Source organism: Carcharhinus amblyrhynchos, chromosome 33, assembly GCF_965287045.1.
Source record: "Carcharhinus amblyrhynchos chromosome 33, sCarAmb.v2.hapA, whole genome shotgun sequence".
In the NCBI taxonomy this organism is placed as follows: Eukaryota; Metazoa; Chordata; class Chondrichthyes; order Carcharhiniformes; family Carcharhinidae; genus Carcharhinus; species Carcharhinus amblyrhynchos.
The window spans coordinates 15,678,667-15,703,488 of NC_137356.1; the positions used below are offsets into that span (position 1 = coordinate 15,678,667).

Below are 24,822 nucleotides of genomic sequence, written 5' to 3' on the forward strand. Positions count from 1 at the left end.
AGTTGGCAACATAATCTCATAGGTAATGTGGGCAGATTTCAAAATACAGAATCATACATTGATTGATAGAAACAGAAGGGCTGTTTATTCCAAGGATTATCTGCAAAATCTCAGTTTAGGTATGGGCAGTGAGGCTTGGCAGGGAGAGGACAGCAAGAGGTGCATGAAGACTTCCTACAGAAATACTGGAGTTGTCTAGTGTTCCCTAAGGAGGGAGGTAGATGAAAAATACTGGACTGGAAGTAGCCACGATCCTTGTTCAGGCAGTTTGCAGTAGCTGTCTGCAGCAGCACAGGCCTAGAGACTATAACCTGCTTGCCCTCTTGTCTGAAGAACTGTGTGTCATGCGAAAGATGAATGACATCTAAAAGGAAAGGCATATTAAGTAGCTTAACAGATAGAGTACCAGAACCTTAACTGGACCAGGCATATAATGTCTACAAAATCAGGTTAAAAACTGAGATATTCTTGACTCTGCAAAACCTGTCCTAACATCTACAAGGCACAAGTCAATGAAGGGACACTCTCCACTTACCCAGGCAAGTATAGTTCCAACTGCAATCAAAACATTCAACAACATTTGGGTAGAAATAGTCCGCTTGGTCAGTATCTACTGCCATAAGTATTCACTCCCTCCACAAGAGGTGGACAGTGTGTACTATTTGTAGGAGACACTCACCAGATTTCTTCGCCAGCACTTCCTAAACCTGTAAAATCTACACCTAGAAGGACAAAGATAGCAGGGAATGCAAACACCACCACCTGCAAGCTCCCCTCCAAATCACACACTATACTGACGTGGAAATATACAAATTCTGGATCTCCCCAGCTAACAGCACTGTGGGAACACCTTCATCACAGATTGCAGCAGCTCAAGAACCTTCACCACTCCTTCCAGAGAACAAGTAGAGGCAGGTGATAAATGCTGGCCTTGTGATGCTGACATCTTGTGAATAAATTAAAACAAACATCACTCCCAATCCAGCAAGTCCCAAGTTCAAAACTCCAGTCAAGGCCAACATTCAGATTCAACCGATATGCCCTTATGCAGTATGTTGCCATCAGTGCTTAGTCAGTCTGCTTGCCACATTGCTCATTGTTAAACTATGTAGCAAAATATTTCCAAATGTAAGAAACAGTGCACCAACAGAGATGCTTAGCCTGACTATCCCAGTCTGCACTGAAGGCTAAAATCACAGCTCGTTTTATCTGTTTAAGGAAGGGGGAAAGAGACTGCTTTAAAAACAGGAAAAGGAAGGTGCAGAACCAAAATAAATCAAAGTAGACTGATAATATTTTGTAAGAACCAGTACAAAGTGCTGTATTTGAGAATGTATAACCCTTAAAAAAAAGCTCTCAAATGGGTAAGACAGCACACTCCACAGCTGACAGTAGCCATGAGTGAATAATGACTCTCGTCATATAACTAAGGTGCACACTCTGTTTCATGGTCTGGGATGTGTTGACATCCTCACCAAATAATTTAAGTAATAAACGACGGTGCCTGGGGAACATACAATGAAATAACCTAGAGAACAGAACTTCAGTAGATCAACAGCAAGGTGAATCAGTTTATCTATCAGCTTCTCAAGCTGTTTCTTTCACATACATTGTAGTGTCAGAAAGGATTGCATTTTAGCATTCATGGTTGGTATATGCTGATAATTTCTGTATTACTGGGGATGTCATATAGTGTACTGTATTTATTGATAACTGCAATTACGAACTTCCCAATAGACAAACGTTAACCACAGAACTGCCAGAGAAAAACCAAGTTCCAATACACAGAACAGGACAAAAGGAGGCCATGTCTGTCCTGGCCTTTTATTAGAACAATCCAAAACCTGTCCTAATGCTCATCCACCTTGTTCAAATTTTATCCAATTTTACTTTAAAAGATGCAACAGTCTCTCCTTCAACCACCTTCTGTGCCAAATCATTCTGTACCAACAATCCCCTATATAAAGGCATTTCTCTTTACATACTACTCATTTCCTCAGTAATAACTTAAAATTGATAATCCCTTTTCAGTTACTTCCAACCAACGGAAATAGTCATTCCCTATTCAGTCAATCAAAGCATTTCATAATTTCTTTTAAACTGCATTACACTATGAATGGGACTTCCTCCCCCACCCCCGTGGCAAACGTTTATGTAAGACAGTAGTTCCCCACACAAGTTCCCAATTCCAGTTGCCTGTAGTGGGGGGTGATCAAGCAGAATTTAGGTTGTTCCTAACAGGGACAGAGGTGACACAGAAGGATGAGTAAATTCAGGGTACCTCCTGAAGCATTGCTACCTAGGCTGGATCTTTCATTTTAGGGGGTAGCTAGAAAGAAAATGTAAATGGAGAGGCAGCAATTTATTATCTACTACATTTATACACCAATCTCAAAATGGTCAGTACAGAGTAACATCCCCCAGGAGCCCACTGAATGCTCAAGTTTGACCTGACTTTCACTACCCACTCACAATTCGGTCATACATGGGTTATGAGGTCAGGTCTGCCAGTAATTATATTTTGTATTAAAACCAGTACCTAGGGGAGATCCTTTATATATTTACTGTAAACCTCAGATTCAAGAATTATTTGACTCTCAATAAATCATCATTTCACTAGTTAAGTTGGCTCAGAAAACATTAAGTCCATAAATCAAAATAATTTGCTGCCGTGCTCCTTTTAAGCAAAAGTCAGCACTACTAAATATGTCTTTGTACACAGCTTCAAGTTTCATAATTGCATAATCCAAGATAAAGCAGACTCTTGGATCACAATGAAGATCAGCACAGAACTGTGGTTTGGACCCGAATCATTTCATTACTCTATAACCTACACTGCATCTGCCCACTGAAACATAGCTGACGATAGTAATCATGATTAAACGGATGATATGGAGCTCAGCCAAATGAAGCAGAGAGAGGCTTGGGGCACTACTGCCAAACAATTCCTGGGGGATGATGCAAACGACCACCAGGATGGCTAGCAAAAATGTATATTAGATGCTTCAAGCTCAGCCTGCCTGGCTGAGGAGGCATCATCGTTGATTCATTAATTGACATCCACTTTCGCTTTTCATCTGGGAAGCCAAGTTTAGCTTTTTTTTTCACCCAGCCTGTCATTGCATTTTACAAGGGGTCATTCTGATGTGCTGCTCACTGCTCTCATGCTGAGGCTGTGGTTAGGAAAGTGGTGTTAATTGGTCTCTGCAAATCGCAACTGATTTCATACACGATTCACCCAATAAAAAGCAGTCATAAAATTCAAATGATAATTAAAAGCACACTGATATCAACTGTAAATCACAGCTCCAAGTAGCAGCTTCTGTTCATTAGCTGACTTCTGTAATGTCTAATGTAGCACAATGACGACCAAAACCAGCACTTTAAAAGTACAGAAGTGATTAAATGGTAGATTAATACTTACTGCAGTAATCTGTTCTTCAAAAAAAAGGGTTTCCTACTCAGTATATTGCTGTCAAATTCATGGTGGAACGAAAATGAAGTATTTACAGCATAATCTGCCTACAGTGACAGACTCAAAGCAGAGGAAAAAAGAAGATATTTCTCATTTGTTTTTCAGTGCACAGCAGATTTAAGGTGCGGGATCAGTATAATTTCAGTCAATTTCACAGCTTTAGGATTTTCTAAGTCCTGTAAAAAGAAAAGGAGGGAGGGAGAAGAAACTGATATAAATCATGGCCCCAGTGAAAATCCAGTTTTTTTGACAGTGCTATGAATAATCTATTTTTAATGCAACTTGCATACACTACATCAGAAGGTGTCAGATTACACAACACCAACTATGCTTGATCAAGGAGAATTGATCTTCATAATCTATCATTTATCTTCTAATAAACTACTTTACAGTTTATATGATGTCCCGAGAACTGGATGCAAGCCACAAAACCATTTTTCACAATTTTTTCTATTGGTTATAGTTGCTCATAAAATTGGCAAAGTAATTAATAAACCACTCGTGTAGTGATATGGAATACTAAATAAATTTGTTGTTATTCATAGGTCTCTATTTTGCATAATTTATTCAAAATTGGAGCTGGGGATGACTTTCATAGTTCACTCAGCTCCCAACACACCTCAGTCAATGTTCTGAATACAGCACGTTTTAATAACTGGTCACAGAGCTATTTGAATTCTCTCTGGCTCATTAACAGTGAAAATATCAATATATTTCAGAACTACCGGGTCAGGGGAAAGATAGTGAAGTGTATTGTTTCCATTATAATGATAAGCATTAAGACCACATGCCAGCACCAATCAAATTTATTTACGGTGGCAGTTCTACATGCCACTGCTCACAATGGATCAGAGGATATGATGGTTTATAAAAAGACAGGGGAATTACACCACATAAAGCACACTATATTCAGCTGCTAAAAGACAACAGCATAGGACTCGATGTCCCTTTAAGGCCAAAAGATGGAACTCTCCTTTCTTCTTTAAAGTTTATTTATTAGTCACAAGTAAGCCTTACATTAACACTGCAATGAAATTACTGAAAAATTCCCCTAATCGCCACACTCCAGCACCTGGTCGGGTCAATGCACCTAACCAGCACGTCTTTCAGACTATGGGAGGAAAACGGAGCATCCAGAGGAAACCCAGGCAGACACAGGAAGAACATGCAAATTGCACACAGACAGTGACCCAAGCCGGGAATCGAACCCAGGTCCCTTGGCGCTGTGAGGCACCATCTTCTTGAGCAACCAGGGATGGACAATAAATGTAACATTGCAGTATTGCCCAGGAACGACAAATGAAAACATTTGCCCAGAATTTCGACCTTGTTAGACTAAGCGGCTCTTGCAATGTAGGCATGTTGCCCACATCACTTCCCAGGGTACACTGATATCATCTTATCCTATTTGCGCTTTTACAACAAAAAAACTTAATAGAAGAATTTTGTTCAGCTCTAGTGTAAACATAAATTATTTGCTTTAATTTTATTTAAAGGAATGTTAATAATGTTTAGAAGGTAATTTCTGAAAACTAGGGAGACATGGTGTTGCAGTGATAATGTCACTTAACTAGTAATCCAAAGACCCAGACAAATGCTTTGGGGATATAAGTTCAAATCCCGTAGAGGAATTTGAATTCAATGGAGGTGGCACAGTGGTTAGCACTGCTGCCTCACAGCTCTAGGGACCTGGGTTCAATTCCAACCTTTGGTGACTGGCTGTGTGGAATTTGCACATTATCCCTATGTCTGCATGACTTTCCTCCTGCATGAGTGCTCTGGTTTCCTCCCACAGTCCAAAGTTGTGTAGGGTAGGGTGGATTAGGAGCTAAGCTAAATTGCTCCTTAGTGCCTAAAGATGTGTAGATGGATTAGCCATGGGAAATATATGGAGTTACGGGAATAGGGCAGGGGAGAGGAACTGGGTAAAATACTCTGTCAGAGAATCAGTGCAGACTCGATGGGCTGAATGGCCTCTTCTGCACTACAGGGGTTCCATGATTAATACTGAAATATAAAGTTAATCTCAGTAATGGTGACCATGACAACTATCATCAATTGTTGTAAAAACACATTTGGTTCCTTCTTTTAGGGAATGAAATCTGCTGTCCTTACCTGGTCTGGCCTATATGTGACTCCAGAGCCAGGGCAATGTGATTAACTCTTACTTGCCCTCAGTTCAAGTGTAATCAAGGATAGCAAACAAATGCTGGCCATATCAACAACTCCCTCATCTCATGAAAGAACAAAGGAAAATAAATGCTTATGATTGGCATAAAGCTGACAGGTAAGCTGAACGCCATGTCGGTGGCACTGCTACCTCACAGCGCCAAGGACCTGGGTTTGATTCCCGGCTTGGGTCACTATCTGTGCAGAGTCTGCATGTTCTCCCTGAGTTTGTGTGGGTTTTTCTCGGGGTGCTCCGATTTCCTCCCACATTCCAAAAAATGGGCTGGTTCAGTGCATTGGTCATGTTAAATTCTCCCCCAGTGCACCAGAACAGACACCATAGTGTGGCGATGAAGGGATTTTCACAATAACTTCATTGCAGTGTTAATGTAAGCCTACCTGTGACACTAATAAATAAACTTGAAAACTTTTTAAACTCATTTTAGCAAGCTCAGTTTCTCCATCCATGGGCTGTAAAACCCCAAGACCCTCCCAAACCTAGGATCATTCCTTCAGTGCTAACAAGCCCAGGAACATCCTTCAGCACTGCTAGCTCTACAATTCCTGCCACAGCCAAATATCTCCCGTAACACAGCACATTTTGCCTGTCATCTTGCTGTGTAAGGTTGTAAAAACATGAAGGTATAAATTAAATACTAGGTCACTCATTTCATTTTAAGTTTTCATCCCTGATGACAGGTGTATTATTTTGTCAGATAGGATACTAATAGTACACAGTAAGTATACGTGCACTCTAATAGTCTTTCCATTGACGTTAACCATTAGCCTATGTATTTATTAATTACTCATAACTAATTGTTTTTTTCACAGAATTATAGAACTATACAGCACATAGACCATTTGACCCATCGTGTGGCTATTTGGTGGAGCTAGCCAAATAAGTCAACTCTTTCAATCTTCAGCAGTCATGCAGACTTTTCGTTTTAAAGATTATATCCAGTTTTGTATTTAGAGTTACTATTTAATTGCTTCCACCACCCTTTCACTGTGCTTTTCAAATCATAGCTTGCTGGCATCATACTGCAATTTCTCATCTTGCCACTGACTTTTTTTGTCAAGTCCATAAAAGCATAAGACATAGGGGCAGAAGTAGGCTATTTGGCCCATCAAGTCTGCTCCACCATTCAATCATGGCTGATATTTTTCTCATATCCATTCTCCTGTCTTTTCCCCATAACCCCTGATCACCTTATGAATCAAGAACCTATCTATCTCTGTCTTAAAGACACTCAATGACCGGCCCTCCACAGCCTTCTTGGCAAAGAGTTCCACAGATTCACCACTCTCTGGCTGAAGAAATTCCTCATCTCTGTTTTAAAGGATCGACCCTTTAGTCTGAGGTTGTGCCCTCTGATTCTAGTTTTTCCTACTATTGGAAACGTCCTCTCCACTCTAGCCCAGCCTCACAGTATCCTATAGTTTCAATAAGTTCCCCCTCATCCTTCTAAATTTCAATGAGTACTGAGCCAGAGTTCTCAATTGTTCCTCATATGACAAATGCTTCATTCCAGGGATCATTCTTGTGAACCTCCTCTGCTCCCTTTACAAGGCCAGCACATCCTTCCTTAGATATGAGTCCCCAGAATATTGACCCTCCTCTCCTATTGGTAGAAAGAGTTTCTCACCATCTACTCCAGCAAAATCTTACAAATGTCTCTGCTCTCAGCAGGACAATCTCAGTAGGACAGGCAAAGGCCTTGCTAAAGTCCATGTAGACAACATCAACTGCACTGCCCTCATCTACCTTCTTGGTTACCCCTTCAAAAAACTCAATTAAATTTGTGAGACATGATTTTCCACTCACAAAGCCATGCTGACTGTCCCTAATCAGTCCTTGCATCTCTAAATGTCTGTAGATCCTGTCTCTCAAAATACCTTCCAACAATTTACCCACCACAGATGTGAGGGTCACTGGCCTGTAGTTCCCAGGCTTTTCTCTGCAGCCCTTTTTCAACAAAGGCACAACATTTGCCACTCTCCAATCTTCAGGCACCTCATCTGTGACTATCAATGATTCAAATATCTTGGCTAGGGAACCTGCAATTTCCTCCCCAGCCTCCCACAATGTCCTGTGATATAACTCATCAGCTTCCACAGATTTATCTACCTTGATGTGCTTTAAGACTTCCAGCACGCCCTTTTCTGTAATACGTACACTCTTTGTTAAGGAAGAAGTTCTAGGATTTGATCCAACGATAATGAAGCCATATATTTCTAAGGATGGTGAGTGACTTGGAGGAGATCCTCCAGGTGCTGTGTTCCCAAGTGTCTGCAGCTCTTTGTCCTTCTCAAATGTACCACTGTGCTGTCCTACTGGTGACACGTTGGTTGATGGTGGTGCCTGGGACATTATCTGTAATGTATGATTCCGTGAGTATGACTGCATCAGGCTGTTGCTTGTAGTTTCTGAGACAGATCTCCCAATTTTGGCACAAGTCTCTAGATGTTAGTAAGAAGGACTTTTTGCGTCAACAGGGCTGGGTTTATTATTGTCATTTCAGGTGCCTGAGTCAATTCCAGGTGGTCCATCTGGCCTCATTCCTTTTTGTAGCGGTAGAACAGAACTTAGTGGCTTGCTAGGTTATTCCAAAGGGCATTTAAGAGTCAACCACATTGCTGTGGCTCTGGAGTCACATGGAGGCCAGACCAGGTAAGGATGGCAGATTTCCTTCCCTTAAAGGACATTAGTGAACAAGATGGGTTTTTATGACAAACAACAATGGTTTTATGGGCATTGTTAAACTTTTAATTCCAGATAATTAGTTGTGTTTTCTAAGTCCACCATCTACTGTGGTAGGAACCTGGTTCCACAGGGCAATATCCTAGCTCTCTGGATTATTAATAAAACAACAATTCCATTGTGCTACTGCCTCCCACTCTCCATTAAGGAGAAAAGTTAAGAAACATTTCTTCACACAAAGGGTGATAGAATTATGGAACTCTCACAGAAAAAGCAGTGGACGCAAGCTCACTTAATAATTTAAGACCTGGGGTTGATAGGGGAATTTCACAGTAACTTCATTGCAGTGTTAACGTAAGCCTTACTTGTGGTTAATAAATAAACTTTAAATTTCTAGTTCTGGTAGCCAAAGGATGTGGAGCCAAGATGGGTGAACAGAGGGAGCTAGGATACAAATCAACCACAATGTCATTGAATGGGGCAACTGGCTCGAGGGACTGATGTGCCTCCTCCTGATTCTATGTTCTTATTCAATACAAAGGAAGGAAAATAAATCAATAAGCATTACAGTTGGAAGAATTTGAATGCAGAATTAGTTTAGTCAAATGTAAGTTGCTGATAAACCACATGTTTCGTTGTTTGTGCAAAGTTGCATTCCCTTACCTCCCCAAAACTGGTGTAATCTGCTCTGTTGTGTTCTTGGGGAGAGTTTTTTTTAATTCTTTCATGGAATGTGCTCATTGCTGGTGAGACCAACATTTGTTGCCCAGCCCTAAACAGTCATTGAGAAAATGATGGTGAGCCGTCTTCTTGAACTGCTGCTGTCCATCTAATGCAGATACTTCCACAGTAGGGAAGAAATTCCAGAATTTTTACCTAATAACAGTAAAGGAATGCCAATGTAGTTGCAAGTCAGAATGGTGAGAGGCTTGGAGAGGAAATCGCCCTTGCATGAGCATTCCCATGCCCTTGACTTGTAGGTGGTAGAGGTTGTGGATTTGGAAAGTGCCGTCAAAGGAGTTGTTTGGATGGTACACATGGCTGTCACTGTGTGTTGGTGTTGGGGAGAGTAAATGTTTAAGGTGGTGAATTAAGCATATTAATACACAAGAATTTACACCAACTCCAGCAGACATCTATAACAGGCAGTCATAGATCTTTTGAATATTTTAAATGCTAGCCTTTTCTCTTTCATTTTCATCCCTTCATGCAGAGCACGTTTTTGTTAGATTTCATAACACGATAAAGATGTAAGTTTTCAATATACACCTTTGTTTAAAAATGGATTAAAAGAATACACAGAGTGTATATTTCCCCAAGAGCCACATACAGTAACAAATCTCAAAAGCACAGGAAAAATGAAAGGAAAATTCCCTTGTAACAGAATCCGTGAAAATTTGCTTACTCTGCATTTGCATGGCCTTAAGTCTCAGCCAGCTAGAACATGCCACAACACAGTGTTGCCAAATTAAGAGCATCCGCATACGAGATATGCATCAAGTTAAGAGTCTTTGACAGGTCATTGAGAAATTTGAAAGAAATGCTCCTACATGAGAAATCGCCCAAGGCTTTGCTTCCTGCCACAGTGGACTACCCGTACCATTCATCAGAATGAAAAATTAAAGAATAAAACTAATATTCGTGAGCCTTATCTGACTACAAGCTCTCAAGTACACTCCCAGCATGTTCCTAACTGGCTGTCTCATTATACAATGACCAAAACCAACAGATATTGTCTTTCCTAAGCAGCGATATTGTTTCTGCACAGCCGCAGGCATAACCAAGAAAAGATCTTTTCATTTAATCAGTCCATCATACTCAGCTAAGAGATAAAACACCTCCTTAGTTTGAATCTTTGTCAAATATTATATTTACACAGTGGGAAGTACAAGTCTCTACAGGAGCACATAGAACTGCTATATATTAAATTTGATGGAAAAGTATCTCTGTAGTTGTATAATTAACAGTATCTTCAACTTTTTTGGTTATGTATCTCACACACGCAGTATCTGGAATAAAAGGAATGCCATGAATAACTCAACTTTGGTTTCTATATACATTGATCAATTATCATTTATCTATTCATAAGATGTGTCACTCTATCAGACAAATGCCCTGTGACATTACTTATTTTATTAGGCAGCTGTGGAAAGTGCAGTCTTTAATCTAATATCCAATTTATCAGCTGAATATATTTTTTATGATATTATGAGAGCCCACAGAAACAACGATAGAAACAGCCTCAAAACTGTTATAAGTGACGTAAAAGTGATGAGTGGAAAGGCATAAAGAATCAACTAAAGAACACAGTCATTGGAAAACAATGGTTAAAGTATTACATGAAAACTTTTGGGTTTCTGAAATGGATATACCTTTTCTTTTTTATACAGTTATCCTACAATTAGATACAGGTGAATGCAAAATTCATACTATCTACTAAATGGAAACCCAAGATTACATAGGATATACAGGACAGAAACAGACCCCTCGACACATGCCAGTGTTTAGGCTCAACTTGGGCCTGCTCCCACCTTTTCTCATCTAAATCTACATCACGTTCATATGCTTTTCCAAAAGCAAAATATTGCAAATGTTGGTCATCTAAAATAAGAACCGCATTGTATGCGGAGGGAGCAACAGAGTTAAGAAATCAGATCGCAAACTTTTATCAAAACCTTCTGGCTGAACAATGGTTAAACATGTTCATTTTAGGATTTATTATTTTGTAAAATCAGCTGATGTACAAATATGTGCCAACTACCAGCATCCTGGGGTTTCTCATTGATCAGAAATTGAACGGGACTATTATAGAAATATTGTGGCTACAAACTCAGCCCAGAGGCTGGGAATTCAACTAGAAGAAATTCACCTCCTGACTCCCCAAAGACAGGAGGGAGATCCACTATCTACAGGGCACAATTAAATCATGAGTGTGATGGAATACTCGCTACTTGCATGAATGAGTACAGCTTCAACAATACTTAAGAAGCTCAACACCTAATGATAGAAGATAAGGGACTTTGAGTAACCCCTTCAATTGCTTCTTTTGTGACATACTTGTAACTAGACATGAGTTTGTAAGAATTTTAGAAATTGTTTTGTGATTTCTACTGATTAAATATTCAGTAATGTATTCATTTAGGTCTTATAATGATTACATACTATTACATAGGGTATGGCATGGAAACAGCCATTCAGCTTAACCACTCCATGCCAGTCTTTATCTGCACTTGAACCTCCTCTCATTTTTTGCTCACTTAAACCTCTCACTGAGGTGCATTAGAATTGCTGCAGTCTGAGTGGTGAGGGTACACCCACAATGCTGTTAGGAAGAAACTTGCAGCCTTTTGACCTAGTGACAGGTCGGGAGTGGCAATATGTTCCCAAGTCAGGATAGAACATAAGAACATAAGAAATAGGAGCAGGAGTAGGCCATCTAGCCCTTCGAGCCTGCCCTGCCATTCAATAAGATCATGGCTGATCTGTCGTGGCTCAGTTCCACATTCCCGCCCTCTCCCCATAACCCTTAATCCCCTCGCTTATCAAAAACCCATCAACCCGCGTCTTAAAAATATTTAGCGAGGCAGCCTCCACCACTTCAACGGGCAGAGAATTCCAGAGATTCACCACCCTTTGAGTGAAGAAGTTCCTCCTCAACTCCGTTCTAAACCGCCCCCCCTTTATCTTGAGGCTGTGCCCCCTAGTCCTACTGTCCTTTCTGAGCGGGAAGAGTCTCTCCACCTCTATCCTATCCATCCCATTCATCATCTTATACGTCTCAATGAGATCTCCCTTCATTCTTCTAAACTCTAACGAGTACAAGCCTAGTTTATTCAGCCTCTCCTCATAGCTCAACCCCCTCAACTCCGGCATCAGCCTAGTAATGGGAATTTGCAGTTAGTGGTGTTTCCATGAGTTTGCTGCCATTATTCTCCTAGATTGTAAAAGTAGTGGGTTTGAAAGCTGCTGTCTATATTGCTGTTTCATCACTCTGGCTGGGTGGAACTCCCTCCCTAACAGCACAGTGGATGTACCTTCACCACATCAACTGCAAGAAAGCTGCTTACCACCACCTTCTCAAGAGCTAACATGGATGGGTAATAAATGCTGGCCAAGCCAGCGATGCTCACATCACGTAAACATATAAAGGTCAGAAATCAACCTAAGTGCTTGCAATCAAAAGACTTGATTTTAATAGGAAAATCACAGCAATTCAAATATCAGTGCAGTGAATGCTAGAGCCAGCTTTGAAATGAATGAGTGAGCAGGCTAAGCAAAAAGGGATGCTGGGTGCCAATAGTCATCCATTGACTTACAGCTTAGGAGGGACAGCATACGTGTACTTATTATTGAAGACATCTGTGCATTAGGGCTTTATTGGCTTCAATTCTGCTTTTGGAATTCTTCTGGAGATAATTGAAACCTTAATGTCAAAAGTCCTGACAATGATGCACAGAAACCAATTAATGAGCTGTCATAATGAGAAACCATATGGCCTTTGGGAGGGAGCAAAATGATTTCATTCAGGGCTTGCAGGAACATTCACCCAGTGTTACTGTCCTTGACCAGTTCTCACTTTTGATTCATCCTTACAGCTCTCACTTGCACTTCTTGTGCCTGGTAGCATTTATACGGATCCTAAGTGCAATGATTTAGAAATCTGCAACAAGCAGTTGCTTTACATAACATACCACATGTTTAGTGGAAATTGCTGAAGCAGGAATGTTATCAAATGTGATTCTGACAATAGCATCTATGTAACTCCAGTGACTGAACTGAAGAGGGGAATCACAGTCCTGGTAAAGCAGGCCATGGAATCCTACTCAAATATCAAAGTCGCGTGCTCATTTGCAATTATGTGGATTTACACTTACATCAGCAATAAAGGTTGGCCAGGCAGGCAGACACCACATCCCCAATGAATGAATAAAAATCTTATGATCCTCACATGGCAAATCCCCAGTCAGTCAGCACTCAAAACAGAGAAAGAATGACAGGCACTTCCACATAAACAAAGGCAATCTTAATAGAAACTGTAATGCAAAATGTGAGTTCAACTGAGAAACTTGTAAAATGAAAATAACTTAAAGGAATTTGCTTAAAGGTGCAACTTGAGATTCAGATAGTAATTTGAACAGTTTGTAATGTGATGCAGCTGCTTCATAACACGAACTGGTGAAATAAATACTGCCCAAAATTACAAACACAACTTTGTGCATTCAAAAAAAATTACTTCTTAATTTATGCAATCCAATTTAGTGTTTAAAGATGCAGAATGAGACCGATTTGGATTATTGAGAGAGTTTTTTTAGTACCTTGCACAGAAGTATATTCACACAAGGAATTTGAAATGTTCTTTACCCTGGGGAGTGGTGAAAAGGTGGAAGCCACTACCACAGGGTGTGGGTGAAGTGGATAGTATAGATATATTTAAGGGGGAGCTAGACAAACATTAGATATAGGGAGACAGGTATGAGGAGCGGTAAAAACTGGAGGAGATTTTAGTGCAGCATAAAGGCTGGCATGGATTGGTTAAGCTGAATTGCCTGATTCCATGATATACCCCGTGTAATACTATGCAATGATTATGGGCCTAAATGAATGCTGGTGCTGAATCAATAGAAATCACTAAACATTTAATTTCTAAAAATCTTACAAACTTGTATTTAATTAAACATGTCACAAAAGCAGCAACCTAAGGGGTTATTCAAAGGCTCTTATCTTCTAATTCCTTCCCTATATTTTTACTGTGCTACAAAGTCAGTTGAATGAAGACTATAATTTGAAAAGGGAAGACATTTGTTTTGAGTTTTCAACTCTAAAATAAATCACAGAAACTCTACAGTGCAGAAAGAGGCCATCTGGCCCATTGAGTCTGCACCAACCACAATCCCACCCAGGACTTATCCCATATCCCTACACATTTACCCGCTAATCCCTCTAACCTACACACCTCAGGACACTAAGGGGCAATTTGAGCATGGCCAATCAACCTAACCCGCACATCTTTGGAGAAGAACTTTTTATTGTAGAACTTGAGCAAGGCAGAGGCAAGTACAGGATAGTATTTGTTTACGGGATGTGGGCATCGCTGGCTTTGCCAGTATTTATTACCCATCCAAAATTGCCCTCAAGAAGGTGGTGATTAGAGAAACCCACATCAGGACTCTCCTGTGGCTATTCTCCTGCAATGAAGTGGAGATGCCGGTGTTGGACTGGGGTAAACACAGTGAGAAGTCTCACAACACCAGGTTAAAGTCCAACAGGTTTATTTTATCCACTTTGGAAGGAATAATAGTAAAATGGACGATTATTTAAATGGTGAAAAATTACAACATGCTACTGTAGGTCCTTGCGCATAAATTGCAAAAACTCAGTTTGCAGGTGCAGCAGGTGATCAAGAAGGCAAATGGAATGTTGGCCTTTATTGCGAGGGGGATGGAGTATAAAAGCAGGGAGGTCTTTGCTGCAATTGTACAAGGTACAGGTGAGGCCGCACTAGAGTACTGTGTGCAATTTTGGCCCCCTTATTTGCGAAAGGATATATTGGCTTTGGAAGGAATGCAGAGAAGATTCACCAGGTTGATTCTGGAGATGAGGGGGTTAGCTTATGAGGAGAGATTGAGTAGATTGGGCTTGTACTCGTTGAAGTTTAGAAGGCTGAGCGGAGATTTTATAGAGACAACGAAGGGGCTAGACAGGGTAGAAGCAGAGAGATTATTTCCACTTAGAACGGAAACAAGAACTAGACGGCACAACCTCAAGATAAGGGGGAGTCAATTTAGAACAGAGCTGAGGAAGAACTTCTTGTCCCAGAGGGTAGTAAATCTTTGGAATACTCTGCCCATTGAAGCAATGGAGGCTACCTTGTTAAATGTGTTTAAGTCACAGGTAGATAGATTTCTGACCAATAAGGGAATTAAGGGTTATAGGGAGCAGGCGGATAAGTGGAACTGACCCACTATCAGACCAGCTACGATCTTATTGAATGGCAGGCAAGCTTAAGGGGCTAGACGGCCTATTTCTTATGTTCTTATTTGGTAGCAAAAACCATTAGCTTTTGGAGCACTTGCTGCCCCTTCATCAGATGAGTGAAGTTCTATTCACAAACAGAACATATAAAGATACAAACTCAATTTACAAAATAATGATCGGAATGCGAGTCTTTACAGGTAATCAAGTCTTAAAGGTACAGACAATGTGAGTGGAGAGGGCATTGACCACAGGTTAAAGAGATGTGTATTGTCTCCAGGCAGGACAGTTAGTGAGATTTTTTGCAAGCATTCTCCAAGGCAGCCTTCACAACACACGACAGTGCAGAGTCGCTGAGCAGAGACTGATAGCAAACGACGGCCTCAAACGGGATCTTGGGTTCATGTCACACTATCTGTAACCCCCACGACTTGCCTGGACTTGCAAAAGTCAGTTCTGTGGAAGGTGGGACGTAGGCAAGTTGGACAGGTTACACCTGGGCAGGCCTGGGACTGATGTTCCAGGGGGACTGCTTGCTAGAGCAGCTGGGGAGAGTTTATTATATGCTGGGGGATGGGAACCTATGTAAGGAATCAGAGAAGAAGGGAGCAAGGACAAAAGCAAAAGGTAGAAAAGGGAATAAGAAAAGTGATAGGCAGAGAAACTAAGGACAAAATTCAAACAGGGCTATAGAGAAAAAAATATTGGGAGTGAGACAAACAATGTTAAAATGACAAGCTTAAAGGCTCTGTGCCTTAATGCATGGAACATTTGCGATAAAGTGGATGAACTAATTGTGCAGATAGATGTAAATGAGTACGATATAATTGGGATTACAGAGACATGGCTGCAGGGTGACAACGGATGGGAACTGAATGTCCCAGGATATTAAGTATTTAGGGAGGACAGCCATAAAGGAAAAGGTGATGGAATGGCATTGCCAGTTAAAGAGGAAATTAACACAGTAGTGAGAAAGGATATTGGTTTTGACGACGTGAAGTCTGTATGGGTAGAGTTGAGAAGTACCATGGGGCAAAAGAACATTAATGGGTGCCATATATAGATCCCCAAACTGCAGCGATGATGTTGGGAATGGCTTTAAACATGAAATTAGAGAAATATTTGATAAGGGAATATCAGTGATCATGGGCGATTTTACTCTGCACCTAGGCTAGGTAAAGCAAATTAGCCAAAATCGGTAGAGGAGGAATTCCTGGAGTGTATCCGGTATGGTTTTCTCGACCAATATATATGGAGGAACCTATGGAAAGCAGGCCATACTGTGTAATGAGAAGGGAATCATTGCCAATCTAGCTGTGTGAAACCCCTTGACTCTGTGCCTTAATGCATAGAACATCTGCAATAAAGTGGGGGAACAAGCCACCATAACATGATAGAATTTTTTATATATCAAGATGGAATGTGTAGTAGTTGATTCGGAGACTAGGGAGTTGAATCTTAATAAAGGAAACTATGAAGATATGAAATGTGAGTTGGCCTTGATAGATTGGGGAGAGTAACTTAAAGGGATGACAATGGTTAGGCAATGGCAAATATTTAAGGAACACACGGGGGAACTACAGCAATTGTTTATTCCTGTCTGGCACAAAAGCAAAATGGGTAACAGGGCCAATCTATGGCTTACAAAGGAAATTAGAGATAGTATCCGATCCATAGAAGAAGCATACAGATTGGCCAAGAAAAATAATAGGTCTGAGGATTGGGAGCAGTTTAGAATTCAGCAAAGAAGGTCCAAGGGATTGATTAAGAAGGGGAAAATACCATACGAAAGTAAGCTTGCAGGGAACATAAACACCGACACTAGGAGTTTCTATAGATATGCAAAGGAAAAGAGATGGTGAAGACAAATGTCTATATCATCCTCTGTCAATCCCCTAAAGACAGAAATGGGGGAATGTTTAATAGGGGACAAAGAAATGGCTCAGCAAGTGAATGCATACTTTGGTCCTGTCTTCAAAAAGAGGGCACAAATCAGATACCAGAAATATTGGAGAATGCAAGATTTTTGAAAGGGAAGAACAGAGAAATCAATATTAGTAGTGAAACGGTGCTGTGAAAATTGATGGGATTGAAGATGGATAAATCCTCAGGGCCTGCTAATCTGTATCCCAGAGTAGTTAAGGAAGTGGCTCTAGAAATAGTGGATGCATTGGTGGTCATCTTCCAAGATTCTATCAACTCTGGAACAGCTCCTGCAGATTGGAGGTTAGCTAATATCACTCCAATATTCAAAAAGGGAGGTAGAGAGAAAACAGGGAATTAGAGAACAGGTAAGCCTAATATCAGTAGTGGGAAAATTCTCGAATCAATTATCAAGGACTTTATAATGGAACATTTATAAAGCAGTATAGAATCAGACAGAGTCAGCATGAATTTATAAAGGGAACTGATGCTTGGATCTGCTGGAATTCTTTGAAGATGTAACTGGTAAAGTTGATGGGGGGCAGTCAATGTGGTGTATTTGGACTTTCAGAAGGCATTTGACACAGCATGTGGGCAGCGTGGTGGTACAGTGGTTAGCACTGTTGCCTCACAGCGCCAGGCACCCAGGTTTGATTCCTGGTTTGGGTCACTAGCTGTGTGGGATCTGCATGTTCTCTCCGTGTCTGCATGGGTTTCCACCGGGTGCTCCGGTTTTCTCTCTCAATCTGAAAGATGTGTTGGTTAGGTGCACTATTCCGAACAGACACTGGAATGTGGCAGCTAGGGGAATTTCACAGTAACTTCATTGCAGCGTTAATGTAAGCCTTATTTGTGACTAATAATATGCATAAGAGATTATCGTGCAAGATTAAAGTGCATAAAATTGGGGGAAGTATATTGAGATGGTTAGAAAACTAGCTGGCAGAGAGGTAACAAAGAGTAGGACTTAATGGGTTCTTTTCAAATTGGCAGGTAGTAACTAATAGGATGTCACAACATATGTTATTAATTTGGACAAGAGAACAAAATGTAACATCTCAAAGTTTGCAGATGACACCAAATTGGATGGGAGGGGCCTTCAGCATGTTCTGGACAAGTTGGGTGAGTAGGCAAATCAATGGCAGATGCAGTACAATTTGAATAAATGTGGGGTTATTCATTTTGGAAGCAAAATAAAAAGGCAGATTATTATCTGAAAGGCTATAAATTGGGAGAGGGGAGAGTGCAGTGGGACCTGGGTGTCCTTGTGCACCAGTCGCAGAAGGTAAGCATGCAGATGCAGCAGGCAGTAAAGAAGGCAAATAGTATGTTGGCCTTCATTGCGAGAGGTTTCAAGTAGAGGAGCAGGGATGAATTGTTGCAATTATACAGGGGTTGGCAATGCCACACCTAGCATATCATGTGCACTTTTGGTATTATTTCCTGAGGAAGGATGTTTTTGCTTGTGAAGGAGTATAGCAAAGGTTTACCAGGCTAATTCCAGAGATGGCGGGATTGATGTATAAGGAGAGATCCACTAGGTTAGGATTGCTTTCGCTGGAGTTCAGATGAATGAGGGGGGGATCTCATAGAGATTTATAAAATTCTAACAGCGCTAGATAGCGTAGATGCAGAGAGGATGTTCCCGATGGTGGGGGAGTCCAGAACCAGGTGCCACAGCCTAAGGATTCAGGATAGACCACTTAGGGCAGAGATGAGGTGACATTTCTTCACCTGAAGAATGGTGAGCCTGTGGAATTCGTTACCACAGGAAGTGATTCATGCCAAAACGTTGAATGTATTCAAGAGGTGGCTGGATATAGCACTTGGGGTGAATAGGATTAAAGGTTATGGGGAGAAATCAGGATCAGGCTGTTGAGATGGATGATTGGCCATGATAGTGATGAATGGTGGAGCTGGCTCAAAGGGCCAAATGGCCTCCTCCTGCTCCTATCTACTATTGCTATGGAGACAAAATTTGGCACCTAATAGGCAAGACTGAACTTTAAACCATTGATTGAAACTTTAGTCTTCTTGGCACTATTTCAATGATGGTCCACATCTTAGCTCTGTACTTTCTGCTAAGCAACATTTTACCCACTTTGTCACATTAAGATAATGTTATCCATATTAGAGGCGAGATCTGACTGCCAATTAAATGGACTTTGGTAGACAGAATTGCTGAAAGATTTAAACTTCACCTGTTGGAAGGGAAACTGATGTAGAAAATCTTCAGCATGATACCACTGAAATATATTGTCCACGTGATTGCAGTTGAATGACAGGACTTCAGCAACATTTTCCAAAACATCTTTTTATTGTTATTAACTTGGCTTAGATTTGACAGTGGACTAGATGATTCCCTTTCCTTTAATTCCATCATATTCCACTTCAGGAGTTCACATAGATGAATGAAATAATGATTGAAACATTAAATGGGCGTAGGGTCAGAGAAGTCTAAATTTAACAGAGCTTAGAACTTGCTTCCACCAGCAAGAAGCTCAATGTCGCCAGCAGCAGGCAAACTTTTGACTATTATGTTTAACAAATGGGATCTTTTCATTTAAAACTTTGTGATTTACATAATATAAAAGGCCTTAGTTTCCTCAAATAAAAATAAAGATATTAGCATAACCGTCACATCAAATCATCTTTTCTTTTCTCCAATGTGAATCTACTTTAGATTCAACACAAGTGTGGAGTAAACTGAGCAATAGATTCAATAAATATAAATACTTGGCAGGACATTAATCCCCTTTTCAACTACCAACTATTCAGATCACAATGATTCCCAAATGAATCGGATCCAATGTTTATGCTACACCTTTGTCCTGAACTTGGGGTCACAGTGGGGGAGAACTAATCATACTCCACGGACTTGTGCTTCCTGTTGATTGATCACAGAGTGACACTGACAGCAACTATGGAGAAGTGCCTAGCCCACACGATGCTCTCTGCAAGAGTAAGTGCAAGAGCGAACAGGAGATAAAGGGGACTCTACTGGGGGGAGGGGGAGGTTAATGCATATAAAAAGCTGAATCAAGATTTCATCTGCGAATTGTTGTCAATATAGGACATGAATGATTATGGCCTTTGTTTTTCTTTTCAAACACTTCTGCCTTCTTTCATAGCTCCAATGCACATTATTGTGCATGCAGGCTCAGAAAGTGGCTGTGGTCTCCATTACAATTCTGCCCAGCTTTTCATGTGCAATTCTTCACACTGTCAATCTGCACTCGCCACGAAATACCTGAATTAGCATTTTAATTGATGTTGCTCTCTAGTGATTTTTCCTCAACGATGGATCTGAAACTGAATATGAAACTTATAATCGATGCCTTTATCAATCCATTGCAGTAGTCTTCAAAGAGGAAGCCTTTAAATGAGAATGAGGTAAAATATGCGCAATGTTTATTTCAATATGCAATACAGTATGATAAATGTTTTTAAATTTTATGCATAGGTTAGAAATAGTCCTATTGCACAACCCTGATGAATTATAGCAACATTCAATTGCTTCCACATATATGAAATCAAACAAAACGTACATAAGTTTATATTAAAGCTAATTGCAAAATTGCCTTCTGACCACAACATAAATGTTTTAACTGTCGCAATTTCAATGTTGTTACACAACAGCTAACAGCCTGATGTCAGTGGGTCTAGAAGTGAACTAAACTTGCAATTTTCACAGAAACCTTTCCATTTGGCATTCAGGTTATCCTGCAGCAGCCAAATAACTAATTTCAGAATTCAACTTTGTAATTAAATAGTCTTTTTACTCAATTAGGAAACATGAACACCAAGAGAGAATCAAGCATTTTTAGCATACCTTGAATACCTATTGAATTTAAATTGTGTTTTGATCACAACTTATATATTACATTTTCAATGTGGTACACAACAGTTAATGGCATGACTTGACGATATCCAAAAGCTAACTAAACTTGCTATTTTTAAGAGTGATCTCTGACCTTTCAAGTAGTCTAACTGCAGATCTAAAATTTACAATGAAATATTTACTCAGCTGACAATGTGCACATAACCAAAACAATCAAGCACTTTCAGCAATACCTATATAAAAGATAAAGATCCATGTACGTATGTTTTTCTTAGGAGCATGAACTAGCTTCCTCAGCCTGCTACAATAAGTTTTAATTTACTAGACATTCTCATGTAAATTTGCTCAAAATTTGCTTTACAAAAATGCCTTAGAACTTCATGCTAAGATCTTAAAATCATCAAGATATACGATGCTCATGTGAGGGCTTGGCAGAACGATCTAAGAAAAATGCTTACTTTGTAAATTGTAAGTTATAAAATACAGCTATTACACAGAGATCTTGCATTGCAATTTAGAAAATATAGTCTATTATACTAAAGTTTCACGAGATTTGAAACTGTTTTACATTTGAAACAAAGCATATTAAGTATATGTAAATATAACTGTATCAATCTGATATCTCACGGCCTTAAAGGAGTTTCTCCATCAACGACTATCTACTGAAGTGAAACATATCACCACATGTGTGAACTACTTTGAATAATTCCCCAGCAATGGGGAAAGCAGTACAGGGCCAGGTCTGCTGCCATAAGGCATCAAAGATTGTCCAGATTTTGTTACACATGCCCTCGCATGTCTCACTTTTTGTATTCTTTTCATTACAAGTTGCAGAAAGTGTGATTAATAATGTCACAGCAGGGGAAAATGAAATATCTGGGATCAAGCGAACAAGGCAACCACTGTCTATTGCAGTGGCTTCTGGCCCCTTTAAGAGATGAACGGCTGATAGGATCACATGACCCAGGAAACCCAATAGGGGAATAGGCTGGTGGTTCGCCCTAGAAAGTGTGAGCTTTTTACCTCTGGATGTTGACTGGCAGCTATGAATCTGCAAGACAGTACTTTGTAAATAAATATTAGTTGTTTCATACCTTGTTGGTGAGCCAAAGTTATTTATTATATTGGCAGTGAGGACAAAACAGAAAACATATGGTCCAAGGACGGAGTATAAGGTAGAGTCAAAGTCAGGTTGCAAAACAGAAGTGTGCTGCAGCAAAAATGCCTTTATGTGGTCGATCAGATCCCTTAGATGTCTCCATTGGGGATTGAACACAGTATGTACAACAAGTAGATTATTATTTTATGGTCAATGGAATAGAGGAGGAGGGGGAAGAGGGTGGCAACTCTTAAGTGCATGGGACCCAGGCCTAGATAGGCTGGGCGAATGGGCCAGGAAATGGCAAACGGAATTTAATGTTGGCAAGTGCGAGGTGGTCCACTTTGGTAGGAAGGATTATTACTTACGTGGAGAAAAACTGCAGCAGGCGACGGTGCAGAGGAACCTCGGGGTCCTTGTGCATGAGTCGCAAAAACCCAGCTTGCAGGTGCAGCAGGTGGTCAGGAAGGCGAATGGGATGCTGGCCTTCATCGCGAGGGGGATTGAATATAAAAGTAGGGAGGTCTTGCTGCGGCTGTATAGGGCATTGGTGAGGCCGCAGCTGGAGTACTGTGTGCAGTTTTGGGCGCCGTACTTACGCAAGGATATTTTGGCCTTGGAGGGAGTGCAGAGGAGGTTTACTAGGCTGATGCCGGAGTTGAGGGGGGTTAAGCTATGAGGAGAGGCTGAATAGATTAGGCTTGTACTCGTCAGAGTTTAGAAGAATGAGGGGAGATCTCATTGAGACGTATAAGATGATGAATGGGATGGATAGGATAGAGGTGGAGAGACTCTTCCCGCTCAGAAAGGATAGTAGGACTAGGGGGCACAGCCTCAAGATAAAGTGGGGGGGGGGGGGGGTTTAGAACAGAGTTGAGGAGGAACTTCTTCACTCAAAGGGTGGTGAATCTCTGGAATTCTCTGCCCGTTGAAGTGGTGGAGGCTACCTCGCTAAATATTTTTAAGACGCGGGTTGATGGGTTTTTGATAAGAGAGGGGATTAAGGGTTATGGGGAGAGGGCAGGAATGTGGAACTGAGCCACGACAGATCAGCCATGATCTTACTGAATGGCTCGAAGGGCTAGTTGGCCTACTCCTGCTCCTATTTCTTATGTTCTTATGTTTGTGGAGTCAATATGAGGCCATGCAGAGAAAGCTGTTAGTAGAGATAGAGATATCAATTTTAAGAAGTGCTGGAGATAATGCTAGCAGTGGAGAAGAGCACACATGAGCATCAGAGCTCGCAAAACAGCACAGTTCATTAGTTAGAGCAGGAAGTTTAAGTCAGAAGTGTTGCCAAAAGTGAGGACATTAGTTCTAATCAGAAAGCAAATATAGCAGCAAGCAGAGTCAGAAGAGTTAGGAGAGTGAACGCAACACTAGGGATCAAAGCAGAGTGTTACCAGTGCAGAGGTAATCACTCTCCAGAAGCTTGCAGATTTAGGGAAGCAGAATCTTATTCATGCCACAGGAAGGGGCATTTGAGGCATTGGTGTAAGAGCAGGCCAAGCTACTGTGCTATACTGTGATAGTAGCACATTACAAGTATGCATTGCAGAAGATTCACCTGACGAAGAGGGAGTCCCCTCGAAAGCTTGAGAGTTTACTATCAAATAAATCGGTGGGACTAAAACCTGGTGTTGTCAGACTTTTTACTTACAGAAGATTTCCATACAAATGATTTGAGCGTTTATTCACTGAACAATGTGACAGCAGGCAAGATAGCCCCATCACAATCGTGCTTTTGGTTAATGATAAAGCTAATTAAAAATGGTAGCGACAAATTGACAAGGTTAGAAGAACTGGGAATCATCTGATCAGTCCCAGTTTGCAGAATGGGCATCCATCTAGTCCCTGTGATAAAGCTAGACAAGACCATCCAGATCTGGGAAGATTACATATCATAGAATCCCTACAGTGCAGAAGGAGGCCATTTGGCCGATCAAGTCTGCACAAGTCACAATCCCACCCAGGCCCTATCCCCATAACCCCATGTATTTACTATAACCAGTCCCTCTAACACTAAGGGGCAATTTAGCATGGCCATTCCATCTAACACACACATATTTGGACAAACTGACAGTGACGGTGCTACCAAGCTAGACAGGTTCTCAATTCCAAAGAAAAATGATCAGTGTGCCAAGATAGCTGGAGGCCAATCTTAAGTTAGACACGAATCCCGCTTATTAGCAACTTGAACCGGACACTGCTTCATAAAGCTGTGTTAGAATTAATACTCACAAAGGTTTGTTTCAGTATACGCAGCTGCCTTTCGATATGTCATCAGCTTATGCCATATTCCAGGGAATGATGACAAGGATTGCCACATGTAATGCAGATGATGTACTGATAATAGGATCAACAGAAGCTGATCGTGGAAGCCAGCTAACTTCTCTCAACCCAGCTAATGTGGAAGAGGCACTAAGAAGATTTCAAGAGGCTGGGGTTTGCTTCAAGATGGGGAAATGTACTTTTCAAGCCAATAAAGTTGCTTACCTGGATTACTGAGTGATTGTAAAATAATTGCACCCCACGAAGATAAGGTTTCAACAATAAAGGAAACACTGGACCCTAGAAACACAACTGAGCTTAAGTCCTCCTTAGGAAATTATTCTGGGTGTTTTCTGCTAATTTTGTCAACG

At 40.8% G+C, this 24,822-nt stretch overlaps 1 protein-coding gene across 3 annotated transcripts in view; it reads right to left on the minus strand.

Moving 5' to 3' along the window:
- pbx4 (pre-B-cell leukemia transcription factor 4) overlaps positions 1 to 24,822 on the minus strand; it is a 366,564-nt gene that overhangs the window by 121,866 nt on the left and 219,876 nt on the right. The window lies entirely within an intron of this gene.